The sequence below is a fragment of the Podarcis cretensis genome, assembly GCF_951804945.1.
Source record: "Podarcis cretensis genome assembly, chromosome: 16".
Lineage (NCBI taxonomy): Eukaryota > Metazoa > Chordata > Lepidosauria > Squamata > Lacertidae > Podarcis > Podarcis cretensis.
Window position 1 is genome coordinate 32,033,981 of NC_137186.1, and position 17,751 is coordinate 32,051,731.

General features: G+C 44.8%; 1 protein-coding gene and 1 long non-coding RNA gene across 2 annotated transcripts in view; one reads left to right on the top strand and one right to left on the bottom strand.

Annotated features, from left to right (window-relative positions):
• The first annotated feature begins 1,650 nt into the window (after positions 1-1,650).
• COMT (catechol-O-methyltransferase) overlaps positions 1,651-17,751 on the top strand; it is a 29,270-nt gene continuing 13,169 nt past the window's right edge. The window contains exon 1 of the mRNA XM_079957161.1: positions 1,651-1,882. The gene's annotated coding sequence lies outside the window, so the exon portion shown is untranslated. The remainder of the gene's footprint in view (positions 1,883-17,751) is intronic.
• LOC307205488 lies at positions 6,465-8,909 on the bottom strand. The gene is made up of 3 exons (XR_013834028.1): positions 7,833-8,909; positions 7,535-7,737; positions 6,465-6,651 (listed from the first exon to the last, which is right to left on the bottom strand). It is a non-coding gene; the product is annotated as an uncharacterized lncRNA (long non-coding RNA).

Genomic DNA, 17,751 nt, shown 5'->3' on the forward strand with positions numbered 1-17,751 from the left:
TGCCGACCGCCCATTGCTCCTCGGTTTTCGAATGTCAAACGGTCTTCCAGAACGGATTACATTCGAAAACCGAGGTTCCACTGTATATGACTACTGCAATCGACGCAAGATAATATCACCAAGACAACTATTTGTAAACAAACAATAAATGTCCATAAGTATGGCAAAAGTAGTTTCTTTCCCAAATAGTTTTTTTTATCTTAAACAATTGCAAACACAGTAAATAAATAGTTCACTTGTAATATATCAGTGGTTCAGTGCTCATTTCTTCTCTTTCCAGAATAGATTTTATCTTGAACAGTTGCAAACACAGTAATAAAGAGTCCTTTTTTGATATGCCAGTGGTTCAGTGTTTGGACGTCGTTCCAGTAATCAGACTTTTTGTTACTAAAGAGCTTAGTCATCAAACTTTGTAGTACAGTGGTACCTTGGGTTACATACGCTTCAGGTTACATACGCTTCAGTTACAGACTCCGCTAACCCAGAAAGAACAGAAATCGGGCTCCGGCGGCAGCAGCAGGAGGCCCCATTAGCTAAAGTGGTGCTTCAGGTTAAGAACAGTTTCAGGTTAAGTACGGACCTCCGGAACAAATTAAGTTCTTAACCCGAGGTACCACTGTAAATAATATAGAAGAGAAGACAGTATGTAAATTACTTCAAGCAGGGGCATATCTGTCCCCATCTGCATGTTTCCATCGGGAGGAGCATAGAAAGAGGATGATGTCCTTCAGTTTGTTAAGCCTTTGAGGGGCTGGTGGGAGTTGTAGTCCAAAAGATCAGGAGGGCACCAGGTTGGGAAAGGCATTAATTATTATTATAATATATTTATTCATACCCTGTTTCCCGCCCCCCCCCATGGGACTCTAGGCAGATTACAGACAAAAATAAGAACCCCTAAAAACAGTCACTAAAAACAGTTAAGCATGGATAAGATTAAAACTATATACTTCTAAAAAATCTATTAAAACCATACCAATAATTTCAGTAAAAACAGCACGGCCCCATGCCATGCAGAAGAAATTGTATAAATGAGTTTTGCTTGCATAATTTATTCTAGTTGCAGAATCAAGCTGCTCTTAGTGCAGAATGTGACTTTAAGAATCGATGCAGAATGGGGATGGTTTTAGCCAAAGTACAGGGAAACAAAAGAGGCGAAAGTAAACTGGTGAAATCTACAGGCTTAATGTAGCAAAGGATTAAGCGTGTGCCTTTATGTCCTCCTTGCACCGAATTCTTTTGTGATCCTCAGTCACAAATCAGCCCCTCTTCCCCCTTTCCAAGCATCTTTTCCTGTTGCTGGCAGAACGAAACACATATGTGGAAAATAAAAACACAGCAATGCTGAGAAAACGAAGCACATGCCCAAAAGTGTGAATGGGTGCCAAGTTGCCAAGGTTTCAGGCAGAGGCTTTCTCCAGCTTCCAGCTCCTTTAGTGGGACATTTTATCTGCAAAGCACTTGCCTGCCAATCTCTCCAACCTGCAAGCCAGATGGTATTCCCTGGGCAAGAGCACTTTCTTTCAAAGGAGTTCAGCTCAGGGGTGAATTGGCTCCTTACCTGGGCTCTTGGCCGTGTCAGCTACGTGTCAGTAACCAAGTAACAGGGGGCGTGTCACAAGAAAATGCGCGCATCCCGAGGTGCGTTCTGAGGTCAGCTTTAAGAAACAGTGTGGTTTGGGAGCAGCAGGGAAGGAGGACGAGAAGGGAGGACTCTGCCCCTTTTAGAAGAAGCTCTTGCTCTCGGAATCCCTAAGCTCTTGTCGTAATGTGATCAATTGTGACCAAAGAGAATACTGCAAGCCTCCAAGATCTCTGTAAGATCCACATCCCTCCAAGCACAGAGAAAGATCACTGCAAAACTGCTCCCATCCTTGTCGGAAAGGTACCCGTTTATATTTTTCCAGTTTTTCTGCAGACCTCTATCTTTGTTGCGTTTTAATGCCATGATTTAAGGAGCCAGGATGGAGGAGAAATTTGAGGGACGGGGGGAGCCTTCCTGGTCTCTCTTAATTCCACTTTGCTTCTTGCTTGCACAAGCTTTCGTGAAGCTGATCTGTGCGGGGAAAAGAACGTTTTGTTTTTAATGCATCCAGTGTGGAACAGTGGCACTTCAAAGGGGTGAAACAAGATAGCTTTGTGTTGTTGTTGTTGTTTAAACTGAAAGCGTAATGGCTGGATAACTACCTGCAGTGGAACCTATAGTATGTGTACAGAAAGGATTTTGTTCGAGAAATGACAGAACAGCACAAGTGGGGTTGGCTGATACTTTAAATAGAGCCGGCTGCCAAGTTCTGTTAACTCCTGGATTGTGTTTCACCTTAAAGAGCTTCTGTTATAATCTTTCTCCCTCTCCCTTTCTCTGAAATGGAAAAGCAGGCAATCAATTCCTGTTGCCACTTGCATGCCCAACAGGAGAACCTGCTTTTGAAGAAAGTGGTTGTTTGTTTGTTTCCTTGCTTGTGAGAACAACTTCTCTATCTCTCCCCACAACCTCTGAAACCATTTTAAAAAGCTGATTTCTTCATTTCCAAGCTTCTGTCTGCCTCTGTGCTTGCTTTCTGGGAAGTAGCAATGACCATACTCCTATCAAAATTCATTTCCCTGGTTTGTTTTTGGAAAACAGATAGCTTGATTTGCGCTGTAAATCTTCCAGACCCGCTTAGTGTTGGTATTGAATCGCTGAGGTGCAAAAATGCTGCTTTTGTTCAGTGTGTTTTATTTTATTGCCGTCTTACTGGGTGTTCCTTTTGCAAGTTTCTAAATGCTAGTCTGACACAAGCAGTTGATGCTGTCCGTTATACCACTCCGTTGCCTGAATGCCAGAACACCGCTGGCGTCTCTGGGGCCTGTAAGATTTTTGTCGGTCCAGCTGCCGTCTGGCCTCAGACAACCTTCTGCTGGGAGCCGAGCTGTTAAACAAGAGCAGCAAGAAAATATTTACCTTTATACCTCCCCCCTGCCACTGCAAAAAAGCAACACATCAAATGTCTGTAAAATTCAGGGCAGCAAGCCGTATTTCTTATGCAGCGACAGATTTTGAGCGGTTGCTTAGCACCACCTCGGTGACTCCTGTCCATACGTGGAATTGTAAGATTGCTGGGTTCTGCAGTTTCGGAAACCATTTCTAAAGACATTGCTTTTTGAGCACATTTAATTTATCAATGTTAAAAAACGGGGGGCGCTGTAGCCAACTAAACTCTACTTGGCACAAACCCATTGAAATCAATATACATGACTAACTTAGGTCCACTAATTTCAGCGGATCTACTCTTGAGTGGCACTTAGCTAGAGATAACGCCAATTTGCCTAGAATTCCGAAGCAATTCCCCACTCCCGCCCTCAGATTCTGAAGAAGCTAAAAAATCGAAAGGGAGGTTGCAAATGAAGTGGTGTTTATACAGCAATTTGCGTATCTGGTTCTGAGATCCAGGTTGAGCGGCAGTTAAATCTCATTGAAGACTAGGGGATAAGTCAGGTGGGCCTTTAAGCCCCATTGATTTCAATGGGAGCTAAGTGCAAGCAGCTCAGGATATGATAATCTCCTGGTTCCCTTGGCAGACACCCCTTAGTGGAATTTAATTTTTAAGTCAACGCGCCTAAGATTGTGCTGATGGTCTGGATCCAAGCCTCTGGCTGTTTGTGATGTTTAGGGTCATTTGCTTTAGCTTAAATATATTATTCATAATTATTATTAATATTTGGTAGTTCCTTTTTTTTTTTTTTTGCAAGATGAACTCAAAGCAGCATTAAAAGTGAGTAAAAGCAAGAGAGTTTTTAAAAGCCTAACATGCTAATATGTACCAAAAAGCCGACCCACTATTTAAAAAAGGCAGAAAATTATGGTCCAGAAGCCTGGGTGGATATAGATATCTTTGCCTGGTGTCTGAAAACAGATAGCAATGGGACTAGGCATGCTTCATAGGGCGGAGCATTCTGCAAATGGAGAGCCACCACCGAGAAGGTCCGCTCTTGTGTTAGCAAGGCCCTGTGAATACATCTAGGACAGGGGTCAGCAACCTTTTTCAGCCGTGGGCCAGTCCACCATCCCTCAGACCATGTGGTGGGCCGGACTATATTTTGAAAAAAAATATGAACGAATTCCTATGCCCCACAAATAACTCAGAGATGCATTTTAAATAAAAGGACACATTCTACTCATGTTAAAACATGCTGATTCCCAGACTGTCCGCTGGCCAGATTGAGAAGGCGATTGGGCCGCATCCAGCCCCAGGGCCTTAGTTTGCCTACCCCTGATCTAGGATATTCCTATAAACCCTAATGCAGGAGACCTACTCTACGGCAACCCTGGTAGGTAGGGTGGCCCTCTGGCCTGCACCTCCTGGTCAGTGGCAGCTATCTACCCATGCAGCACAATTGCTGGCAGGAGTGAGACCCTGTCATCATTCAACAGCTCAGCTCAGAGATTGCTGACTTACTTACTTACTTACTTACTTATTAAATTTATATACCGCCCTTCATAGACCTAGGGTACAACATAGAGTTTGACAAATGGAAGGCATTGTGGTGTAAAGATATGAATTTTTCAGCATGCACGACACTAAAGGAAAACATGTATAAGATGATGTACAGATGGTACATAACGCCGGTAAAACTACATAAAATGTATAGAACGGGCGATAAACAGTGTTGGAAATGTAAGAGCAAGGAGGGCGAATTCATTCATATGTGGTGGACGTGCGAGATTCTCAAAAAATTTTGGGAATCCATCTATAATGAATTAAAAACAATTCTTAAATACACGTTTGTTAAAAAACCCGAAGCCTTCCTGCTGGGGATAATTGGTAAGGATATCAAAGAAGAAGATAGAACCTTTTTTCAATATGCAACGGTGGCCGCCAGAACCCTCATAGCACAGTACTGGAAAACACCAAAAATCCCAACACTAAAGGAGTGGCAACTTAAATTATCCGAATATTTGGAGCTGGCTAAATTGACACAGAAAATAAGAAATCAAAGAAGTGCAAAATTTAACAATGAATGGGATAAATTTAAGATATATATGGAAATAGAGACAAGGGGAAAATTAAAATGTTGATCAGAAACACATATGTACTTATAGAAATCACAGTAGGCATGAGGCAACGCTTACTACGTAAAAAGTTTTATTAAGGAATAGACGCAGCAGATAGATAAACAAGATAATAATTTCCGAAATCGAGATAAAGGGAAGTCGATCAATGTCATCAAAGTTGTATGTATTTCATGTTTTGTCTGTTTGTTTTTTTCTCTTTTTCTGTTTTTTCTTTTTCATTTTGTCTTTTGTATGTTTGTGAAATATATTTATGTCAAAATTTAATAAAAAATTTTAAAAAAAATAAAATTTATATACCGCCCTTCAACCAAGGACCACAGGGCCGTTGTCAGCCTTGTAAACAGCCTTGTTGCCAGCCCAAAGGACAATGTGCTACAATTGGTGCATAAGGCCCTCAACAGCCTGAGACTGGTTTGCTTGCAGGATCACCTCGCCCCATATGTTCTCACTCAACCACTTCAATCTGGGCACTGTTACCTTCTCATGCCGTACTTGTAAGAAATCAATCTCCACCAAGCTAAGCAGTTGGCTCCTTATCTCTCTCGCCCTGACCTAGCCACTGTGATCCACGTGACGGTCACCTCCAGACTGGATTATTGCAACTCGCTCTACGTGGGGCTGCCCTTGAGACTGACCCAGAAACTCCAGCGGGTGCAGAATGCTGCAGCGAGACTCCTTACGGGGTCCTCGCTGCGAGATCACATTCACCCAGTGCTATACCAGCTGCACTGGCTCCCGGTGGAGTACAGGATCAGGTTTAAGGTGCTGGTTTTAACCTTTAAAGCCCTTCACAGCCTAGGACCCTCGTACCTACGGGACCGCCTCTTCTGGTATGTCCCACAGAGAAACTTACGGTCTGCAAATAAAAACATCTTGAAGATCCCAGGCCACAGAGAGGTTAGGCTGGCCTCAACTAGAGCCAGGGCCTTTTCGGCCGCAGCTCCAATCTGGTGGAACACTCTGTCACTAGAGACTAGGGCCCTGTGGGACTTGACATCTTTCCGCAGGGCCTGCAAGACAGAGCTGTTCCACCAGGCCTTTGGTCAGGGCGCAGCCTGACCCCCCTCCTCTAGCAATCTGCATAGAATTTTGCTTATTGGTTGCCATAAATTTGATTTTAATTAATTTTTATAATGAAATGTTTTTAGAATCGTTGGATTATTTTGATTGTTGTTAGCCGCTCTGAGCCCAGCTTCGGCTGGGGAGGGCGGGATATAAATAAAATTTATTATTTATTATTATTATTTTAGTATGCTTTGGAACTCCCTGCCGGCTGACACTTTGTTGTACTGTCTGAAAACATTTTGGTTTGGGCGAGCCTATCCATGTTTACATATACTGTTTTTTATTGTTAATTTTAATTATCTTTAAATGTTTTTATTTATGATTTTAATATTTCTTGCATACCACACAGAGGTTTTATTACAACCAAGCGGTATATAAACTTTGTTAAATAAACGAATCCGTAGAAACCTCTCGTGAGGAAGAGCTTGCCACCTTCTAAAGCAGTCTTGTTCTGCTGTTACACCACCAGGAAGTACTTCCTAATATTTATTCAAAATTTTGTCATTTGAGCCCATTTATTCAGGGCTTATCTTCTGGAACGAAAAAACACATTTGCTCCATCATCTATGTGACTCACAGCTTTTTAGGTTTTTGAAGACAGCTGTCACATCGCCTCCCAACGAAACAATCTCAACACATTCAATCTTTCTTTGTGAGATGTGGTCTTCACTTTCTGAAACACGCTGTGTGGCCAATTTTAGACATCTTCTGAGAAGGGAATATTAACTTCCTTAAAAAAACAAAAAACAGTTCCTGCAGCTTCTAAATAAGTGGGATTTTTAAAAGCCAAAAATGAAATCGGATCATTATGTTTTTGCTTTTTTAATGTACTCATTTCTGTTTTCATTGTAATGAAGTTTTAAATTATAAAATTTGGTAAATGGGCAAAGAAAACAATTTATGCCACAATCCTATTCCCACGTGTACCTGGTTTAATGAACTTCTGAGATGACATGAATAAGTTGCACTGCTGGTTTCACATTGACTGTGATGAAGTTCTCCATATGGGGGAAAATATTGGTATTTAAAATCCAGAATATTGAAGAGAAAACTTATTCCTCATAGTCGCTGAAATTTGGAGCAAAGCTGGTCTTCTTAGTCGGCAGGGGGGAAAAATAAATTTTGTTTCATGACCAAATAAACCCTTTTTTGAAGGTAAGAATATTCCTTAGCATTCCCTAACAACCCGTCTCCTGTTTTAATGGTAATTGCCACAGCAACATAATCTTAACAGTGGAATTGCTTGTGTGACACATGCTGGGCACGTGTTGTAGGTAGAATTAAAATATCCACTGGGGCACATTGCTAGGGATATCTTTTTTTTAAAGGAAGAGGAAACAAACAGAACTCCAGCTGCTTCAGATTCTTTAGCCAGGAAAATGAGAGCTTACCAAGTGTAAGGGATTTTATGCATACCTGAGAACCACCCTCTCATCCACAGCTTTTCTGTGAATATATGTCTGGTGACTATATCTTCTGAAAAATCAGTTTTGCCACCCACAAAAGCATGAGGGCTGTTGTTGTTAAGAGTGTTGGACTTGGGAGAACTAGTGTGAACCAGCCCGTGAAGCCTTTGGTTCAATTTGGGCTAATCAGTATCACTCGGCCTTGATCCAGTTCTAAAATTGAAATACACAGCATTATACATTGTAGAGCATGCTTCACATTATTGGTGCTGACCTTCAAAGCCCTAAACGGCTTTGGCTCTGTATACCTGAAGGAGCATCTCTGTCCCCATCGTTCAGCCCGGAAACTGAGGTCCAGCTCCAAGGGCCTTCTGGCGGTTCCCTTGCTGTGAGAAGTGAGGTTACAGGGAACCAGGCAGAGGGCCTTCTCGGTGGTGGCACCCGCCCTGTGGAACGCCCTCCCGTCAGATGTCAAGGAATAAACAACTATCTGACTTTTAGAAGACATCGGAAGGCAGTCCTGTATTGGGAAATTTTTTATTGTTTGATGTTTTACTGTGGTTTTATAGTTTTTTGGAAGCCACACAGAGTGGCTGGAGAATCCAGTCAGATGGGCAGGGTGTAAATAAATAACAATAAATGCTATGAGTTAATCTGTGACAAGTGGCTTGTGCAGACTCTCAGGCAAGGGGTGTCTATTCAGGGAACAGCCACATAGTTCAGGCTCACAGGAAAGTCTGGGAGAAACTTCAGTCTGATTGTCGGTGTGGACAGTACTGTGCTGGGTGACACAAAGATCTGACTAAGGCAGCTTCTTGTGACTAATGGAGGGAGAAGGTAGATGTGATACAGAAGATCTGTAATAGGACCACCCCGGCCCCCTTTTTATGGCTTTTCCATCAACAAACTTTCCCTCTGTTTCATCCTCTCCCCACCCCTTCACCCCGGTCCTTTATCTCCCACATCAAATCTATTTCATCCCATATTTTTGTGCCATAACATTTGCTGGCCACCAAACAAACAAACAAAAAATGCATGAAAAATTTACTTCTCAACATCTTTTGAAACCCATCGTGATTAACACTGAATTGATCACAAAAACAACCACCACAGGTAAATGAATTTCTAGGACGAAGAACTGGGCCTGTTCTTTTGACTACAGTTTCTAGACTGCTTTATTTTTCGTCGTATCATTTCTGGAGAAAGAGAGAGGGAGAGTTTTAATTTGTACACGTCGGTTTTACAATGGCCTTTGGCTATAGCAACTTGCTGAAAGAGCTAATTAATTTTGCTTTGCCATTTTGGAAAATAAACCCACTGTGTAATTGCAAAGTATCATTTCACTCTTGCCGGGGAGGACTCTGGTTATTAGTGGTAACACCTCTGCAATGAGATCAGGACTGCTCTCCCCCAGGCACTGTGCCATTAAACTTTGCGTCGGCTACCGTCAGCGCCATAGGCTGATGGAGAGCTTATTTTTGTGGAAAAGTAGACTGGATTTCCTAAGCACTCCTTCGGCCAGAGTGAGCTAATAACATCTAGATTGGATTGTAAACTCTTGTGTGTCTGAATTCCGCCGCACAAACCTCAAAACCCTGTAATAAACCCTGAGAAGCTAATCATGCCCCTGGAAGGAATTTGAAAACTAATGCTGCAACTGAATGTAGTATTGCTACTGTTCAGTCCTAGAGAGAAATGATCAGTGGCTTGAAAAATACAGGGACAGGCAACAGGTAAAAGACCCCTGGACAGTTAAATCCAGTCAAAGGCGACAGTGGAGTGCGGCACTCATCTTGCTTTCAGGCCGAAGGAGCCGGCGTTTGTTCACAGACAGCTTTCTGGGCCACGTGGCCAGCAGCACTAAACCGCTTCTGGCACAACGGGACACGGAAACACCGTTTACCTTCCCGCCAGATACCTATTTATCTACTTGCACTGGTGTGCTTTTGAACTGCTAGGTTGGCAGGAACTGGGACAGAGAAACGGGAGCTCACCACCGTCACACGGATTCAAACTGCTGACCTTCCGATCGGCAAGTGGTTTAGACCACAGCGCCACCCGCTCCACAGGAATGGGCAAAGCTATATTGACACCTGAGGCAGAAAATCTCAAGAGCATCCCCACTACATACAGCCTGGGGTAGCCGACATGTTGCCTTCCAGATTATCCCTGGAGAGCTCAGTTGTTTAGAGCATGGTGCTGATAACACCAAGGTTGCAGGTTCAGTCCCCATATGGGACAGCTGCATATTCCTGGATTGCGGGGGCTTGGACTAGATGATCCTCAGGGTCCCTTCCAACTTTACAATTCTATGATTCTATGGTGATGATGATGATGATTAAAATTTGTATACTGCCCTATACCCACTGGTCTCGGGGCTGTTCACAAGATAAAATCAAACTATGAAAACATAAAATACATACTCAAAATAAAACAAGAACAACCCAATAACCCCTCTCCCCAACACATTATAGAAGGGCAGATGTTGTTGAACTCAGCTCCAGCCAACATGGAGGGAACATGGTGGGAACATGGAGGGCATTTTGTTCTCTATCCCTTGTCTATGCCAACTTGCAGTAGCTCTTTGAAGTTTTATATATATATACACACACAATATATATATATATATATATATATATATATATATATATATACACACACACACACACACACACACACACACACACATATACACACACACACATACACACACACACATACATTTTTATTAGTTTTTTAACATATCATTTTCAACAGTAATTAAACATACTTTTACATCTTATTCATTTTTTTTTACTTCCATCAGTCCTGTCTGAAAATTTTCCAATCTAATCTCTTAGTATGCATTTCTTATTTTCCCTATTACATTTCAAACTCATAACCAATATCTTTTCCTACTTTGTAACACTTCATATATTCCTTTTTACAAAACGTCTTGTAGTCCTACTAATGTAATTTGTTTATTACAGTTGCTCTTCAAATAATTCAGGAGCAAAACACACTCTCTTCGTCCAAGCCAACTGCTTCACGGGCATAATTCCATTATTCAGGACATAATTTTAAATTCCCCACTGAGTAGTTGTGAGACATGTTACCAGAAATGGCATGATTATGCCAGGTTTTCTGCGAGCTCCTGAAATTATCTGTGCATTGTGACTTTAGTCTTTGGCAAAGTAGAACTGTTTTACTGCACCTTCAGGAGTTTTGAGGTGCACATATTGCACATGTGTCCATGCGCGCACACACATACCCCTTCTGTCCGGGGGACAAGGAGCAAAAAGATTGTCAGCCTCTGCACACCATGTTGGCTCCCTGCCATTCCCAAAGGCTAAACGGAGACTGTTTCTATGCAGGAGAATAAAAGAGACATTTTTTATTTAAAAAATTGTCACGCACAGAAACCAGCGGGGAATATTTTAGTCTCCCTGAACACTCTTTTAACTGACTTGAAAGTTGCCACTTCTCAACAACAATAACTTTTCAAAAGAAAACTCCAGTGTGAAGCTGCCAAGTTTGATTTTCAGACTTGAGTTCAGGCGAGCAGAAAGTAATTATCTTTTCCCAGTTCATCACCAATTGTTGGTGGGTCAAATCCACTTGGGCTTAATCTTCAACCCAGATCTTGTTGTCCTCTGCTGGTGTGAGGAGCTGTGTCAGCCACATGATTAACCCTCCTGAAATTAACTACAATTGCTGTGAAACTTGCTGAATGATTAATCAGCAGGATGCATGAATTGTCTAGGCTCTAGACTAGGAATACCCATTTCCAGTGTCCTCTTACAACCTCCACCCTGGGAAGGAGATGGCTCCACACCTTAGGAGCCACTGTGGAGCCACTGTCACCTTGTCCCCTGTACCCCATGGAGGTAGCTCTGCCACGAGACTCCTGTGAATAAACCAGATACCTTGGAAGATCAAGAAAGATATGAGCAGCTTCCCCCACAGCTTGAAAACCCACTGTCCAGAAGAAGCTAATGACTGCATTAAAAGATGCTCATACTTTGCATGGCCAGATGTAGCACTTGGGGGGTGAATTTTTAATCTTAACTTTGAATGTAAGAAGAGCCTGCTGGATCAAGCCAATGGCTCATCTAGACCTTCATCCTATTCTCACAGTGGCCGCCCAAATGCCTGCGCTCAAGAGCACTCTCCCCACCTGTGTTTTCCAGCAACTAGTACTCAGAAACATTGCTACCTCTGACTGCAGAGGCAGAGCATAGGCACTGTATGGTCCAGAAGATAAAAAGTTCTGGCAGCTGGTGCTGAAACAACTTGCATCTTTGGCTCAGCTGCAGGGTTACTAACCGTGGTGCTGAAATTCATGAACTTTGCATCAGGACCTCCGCGGCCTTAGTTCACAACTAATTCCAGATCCCTTGGCCTGCTGGTCTCCATCTTGCTTTGGCCATCACCTCTTGTCTGTGGTGGGAATGGCAATGGATCAGGGAAGCTTTTAATATTTGATGAATCATTGTATTTTAATATTCTGGTGGAAGCCGCCCACAGTGGCTGGGGAGACCCAGCCAGATGGGCAGGGTATAAATTAATTAATTAATTAATTAATCATCATCAACAGCAACAACAACCACCACCACCACCACCTGCATAAACCCGCTGGCAGCAAAATGATCCCTCGTTTTCTGCATGTTGTGGAGCAACAGTTGCAACAGCAAGGTCCTTCCTCTGCCCCTGCTGTGTGCACCCTGGGGATAAGGAAGGAAGGTGCTGGCTTGGTTCTAGTTGTCTTTCGTGGCACCAGCTGCCAGTGCTTCAACCAAAACAACAACAAACAGATTAATCTGGCAGCACAAAACAGCAAGAACGGTACACAGGGGAAAGAAAGCGAGCTGAACAGGAGCTGTATCCAGTGCTACTCGTACTCAGCATAGATAGATCCACTGATATTAATGTCGGGTCATTGAATTGGGTCTGGCCGGAGTGAAACTTTGTTGGCTACAACCCCATCTTGTTAACTCATGATAGCTGTGCTGTATTGCTGGCAAACCCCACTGGGATCAGAAGCAATCCCAGTAGAGCACGTTGGAGGAGAAGGTCTGGTTTCGTGTAAGGCACACCCCTGTGTACATATGAAACATCAGGCTGGGTGCTACAGGACAATGTCACATTTGTGCATGAGGGATGCGCCCAGCTGTCTGGAGCACAAGGAGGGCAAATGGTTGGCAGTTTTATTATTTATTGACAAAGAATACATTCACGGTAGCACTTAAGGTGCACAGTGGCTATAAAACAGATCCGGTCTTGAACATTCTGGGGGCTTCTTACACCACACACACACACACACACACACACACACACACACACTGGATCTTTCACTCTGTGAGTGTGTGTGTGTGTGTGTGTGTGTGTGTGTTTGTGTCCTTCTGCATACCTTGGGGTTCATGCAAACCTGCTACTGTTTCCCTCTTATACAGTGGTACCTCGGGTTACATATGCTTCAGGTTACATACACTCCGCTAACCCATAAATAGTGCTTCAGGTTAAGAACTTTGCTTCAGGATGAGAACAGAAATCGTGCTCCGGCGGCGCGGCGGCAGCAGGAGGCCTCATTAGCTAAAGGGGTGCTTCAGGTTAAGAACAGTTTCAGGTTAAGTATGGACCTCCGGAACGAATTAAGTACTTAACCCGAGGTACCACTGTGTGTGGGTGCCAATGCTTGGACTACACAAGCACTCACAACTCGAACGCTGGAAACATAAGGAAGTGTGGCATCTTCTCTATTTTGGCACTGAAAAGAAGCAAGGAAGGAAGCAAGGAGAAAAAAAGAACAAATACGTATCATGGTGAAAGCGTAGGAAGGGGAATGGCCATAGCTCATTGGTAGGGCACCTGCTTGGCACGCAGATGGTCTAAGGTTCAATCCCCATCATCTCCAGGTTGGGCTGGGAGAGTCCCTTGCCTGAAACCCTGGAGAACGGCTGCCAGCAGACTATATTGAGCTAGCAGTGTTTGAAACTCCCATTGTTGTAGCTCATTTTGCAACAAGGAATTTCATTAGTGTGAGCAGTTTCTGAGCTCTGGGTGCAGTACTGCGCTTAAGATTTCAGCTTAAAACTGCAGAGTGGAAGGAAAGGAAGACCTTTTGCTGCCTCCCCGCTTCCAACTAGTCTGAAGACTGGAGAAGAGACCCTCTTAAGAATATTGGGGGGTGGGCAAGAGAAAGACTAGACCAGGGGTCTGCAACCCGCGGCTCCGGGTGGCTCTTTTACACCTTTGCCGCGGCTCCGGGGCGGATACTAGCGAGGGGAGGAGGCGCATTGTGCGCCCCGACACTCCCCACTGTGGCGGGCGCTGTACTGGCTGTGACGTCGCATGGGGGCGGTGCGTGCGTTAGTCACACATCGTCCCGACGTCACCTTCCCTCCCGCCCGCTACATTGTAAGGGGCACGTACGCTGGTCACTGCATTGAAAGGGGGCATGTATGCTGGTCACTGTTTTGAAGGGGAGTAAAGAACACACACACACAAAAAGGTAACTTGTTAATTTAACGTTTATTTCTATGAGGAGGAGTAATTCTGAGGGGTCAAACAAAGAAATAATAAAAAAGTGACAAAAAAGTTATTTTTATAATGACGAGTTTTGCGGCTCCCAGTTTTTTTTTCTTCGGAAACGGGTCCAAGTGGCTCTTTTTGTCTTAAAGGTTGCAGACCCCTGGACTAGACCATGCGAAAAATGAACAGAGTACTTTAATTGCAGTTCATTCATTTTCAGCTTTGTATTCTTATAAAAAAGTGCACCTAGACACCCTGTTGTTGCTCCCATAACCGAAGTTCAAGGTGCCATTTAGCTCCTGGGTTTCATATCTCAGTTTCTAATGCTGTGAGCTAGATGCATTGATGATCTGACTCCATAGCTTCCTATGTGGAAATGGAGTACTTCCAGTTTTCAGTCCTGACCTTTTCCTCTCGGAAGAGCTGGTACTCAGGTAGAGCATCCGTCCTACATGAATAAGGTCCCAGGTCTGGTCCACAGCATCTGCAGGTAGGGTTTGGAATTGCTTCTGCCTGAAACCTTGAGCGAGCTGTTGCCAGCCTGTGTTGGCAACACTGAGTTAGATGGCCGAGTGGGTCTGATTTGGTGTAGGCAGCTTCCTCTGTACCTGTGGCCTCCTCACCCCGTCTCAAGATAATTCTGAATTACCTTGCAACCGTGTGAAGAGATCCAGATACACATTGTGCCTTGGGGAAGAACTCTGTTGGAAATGCATTAGACTTAAAGGTAAAGGTAAAGGTACCCCTGCCCGTACGGGCCAGTCTTGACAGACTCTGGGGTTGTGCGCCCATCTCACTCAAGAGGCCAGGGGCCAGCGCTGTCCGGAGACACTTCCGGGTCACGTGGCCAGCGTGACATCGCTGCTCTGGCCAGAGCCAGAGCCAGAGCCAGAGCCGCACACGGAAATGCCGTTTACCTTCCCGCTGGTAAGCGGTCCCTATTTATCTACTTGCACCCGGAGGTGCTTTCGAACTGCTAGGTTGGCAGGCGCTGGGACCGAGCAGCGGGAGCGCACCCCGCCGCAGGGATTCGAACCGCCGACCTTTCGATCGGCAAGTCCTAGGCGCTGAGGCTTTAACCCACAGCGCCACCTGCGTCCCTATGCATTAGACTTAGAGGTTCATATTTCTTATATTTTCCCCGATCAGAATTTGAACCTGAACCTGGCCTGCTTTCGCTTACCACTCTGCTACGGTTGCGGTTTTCTACAAATTGCTCCTGTGCACAAAAAGCAAAACAAAGCAATATAGAAGGGCAGTTTGAAGTTCCAGCCTTTGCAAGGCAAAGAGAATGCATGACAAAGTTTTGTGGAGGAGAAAAAGAGGCCGTTTGCAAGACTTTGAAACGGATAACGCTCCTTGCGCAGCCGAGATAAGTAGATGGGTGAACAAAGACCAACTGCACTGTGAGCGGAGGGGGTCTCCATGGCAACGTAATTATTTTCTGACTTCAATCTGCGTCCTGCATAATGATAAGAAGTTTAAAGGGAGGTGGAGGGACATCTCTCCCACTTGCTTCCTCAGCAAAACCAACTCGAGAGAGTAAGCTATCAGGGCATGTGTAGCTGCTACCATCCCTGTTTAATCAAGATGCCAGCCCTGTGCGGTGCCAGCATTGGGGGAAGGGCCATACAGCAACTCCGTAGCAGAGGAGACAGTCTCTGGTTCCAAACTAGCAAAGCCAATGATAATATCCTGCGGCAGGGAGTTTTTCTTACGAACAGGCCCCCAGGCTTCTGTGAGCTCTTTTACGATACGATAATCTTTATTGTCATTGTCCCATACATAACGACAAAATTGAAAAATCTACATAAAACATTCAAAACAACAAGCCTGCTATCCCAGCTATCCCAACCTGGTTGCCCCCCTAAAAACTCTGATACCCCATTTTTAAATACGATATACTCCCATAGAGACTCCCTACACTGCGTTTGGGTACCCAAAATCGCATTTGGGTAGAAACTGTTTCAGGGTCTATACGAGCAATCTCTACCTCCGGGATAATCTCACTCTGCCAGTTAAGTAAAAAAACCCAACAAGGTCTCCATTGGCCACCTTCAGGCCTTAAAATTGAACGTGCTGGCGGTGTCCCCAATTTCTCTGGTCCTCTGGTTTTACCTGTACAGCGGACCCTCCAGATACGAACTTAATTCATTCTGGGGGTCCATTCGCACCCCAAAAATTATGTAAATAGAGGCATGCTTCTGTGTATGCACGTGGCGCGATTGAGCACTTCTGCACATGCGTGCGCGGTGAAACCTGGAAGTATACACTTCTGGGTTTGCTGTGGCCATAACCCGAAGACTCCATATCCAGAGGGATCCGTAAGTAGGATATAATAATAATAATTATTTATTATTTATACCCCACCCATCTGGCTGGGCTTCCCCAGCCACTCTGGGCAGCTTCCAAATTTTTTAAAAAAATACTGTACTACATCAAACATTAGAAACTTCCCTAAACAGGGCTGCCTTCAGATGTCTTCTAAAAGTCTGGTAGTTGTTGTTCTCATTGACATCTGGTGGGAGGGCATTCCACAGGGAGGGCGCCACTACCGAAAAGGCCCTCTGCCTGGTTCCCTGTAACTTGGCTTCTCACAGTGAGTGAACCACCAGGAGGCCCTCGGTGCTGGACCTCAGTGTCCAGGTAGAACGATGGGGGTGGAGACGCTCCTTCAGGTACAACTGTATGTCTCTTGGATTCATCACTGAGCATTGAATCCTGTCCGAATGTCAGGCACTTACCTCTAGGTCTTTAGCCATCAACCACTCAGTGTCAGGGGACTGACAAGGAATGGTTGAGACTCCCCCCTTCTCCTACACTTCCCATAGAAGAAACAGACAGCATAGATTTAGAACAGTGGTTTGCCGAAGGGGCGCTGTGGGTTAAAGCCTCAGCGCCTAGGGCTTGCCGATCGAAAGGTCGGCGGTTCGAATCCCTGCGGCGGGGTGCGCTCCCGCTGCTCGGTCCCAGCGCCTGCCAACCTAGCAGTTCGAAAGCACCTCCGGGTGCAAGTAGATAAATAGGGACCGCTTACCAGCGGGAAGGTAAACGGCGTTTCCGTGTGTGGCTCTGGCTCTGGCCAGAGCAGCGATGTCACGCTGGCCACGTGACCCGGAAGTGTCTCCGGACAGCGCTGGCCCCTGGCCTCTTAAGTGAGATGGGCGCACAACCCCAGAGTCTGTCAAGACTGGCCCGTACGGGCAGGGGTACCTTTACCTTTACCTTTATAGTTAAGAGGCTGCAGAGGGGAGAAGCTGGGAAATATTGGGAGAAGAGCAGCAGGAAGAAGAACCAAGGGAGAGACAGCTGACAGTGTCTTTAGAAAGCATTCCTGACCCCCCCCCCTCCCAGGACCAGGTGAGCATTGAGAGTAGTAGAACAGAAAGCTCAGATGCAGAAAGCTCAGTTTAGCCATCGCAGGGATGACGTAGAATTAGGAGAGATGGCACGGATGCGACTTATTCAGAACACCACCATTATTTAGCGGAGATTGTCTCTCTCTGTGAATACTGAATAAATAATCGGTAAGAACTCTTCTTATTTTATCTGCTCCTTGGCTGCCACTGTGGGAGGGATAGGATTCACTGAAGCCTGACACTCAGGTAGCAAAGGTGCAATTTTCGTCCTCCAAAGTTTTACAGCTTTGCTGCCAAGTCGGCATGCAGCTCAGCAATTTGTGCAGAGATCATGTCCATCGCTTCTACTGCCGTTACA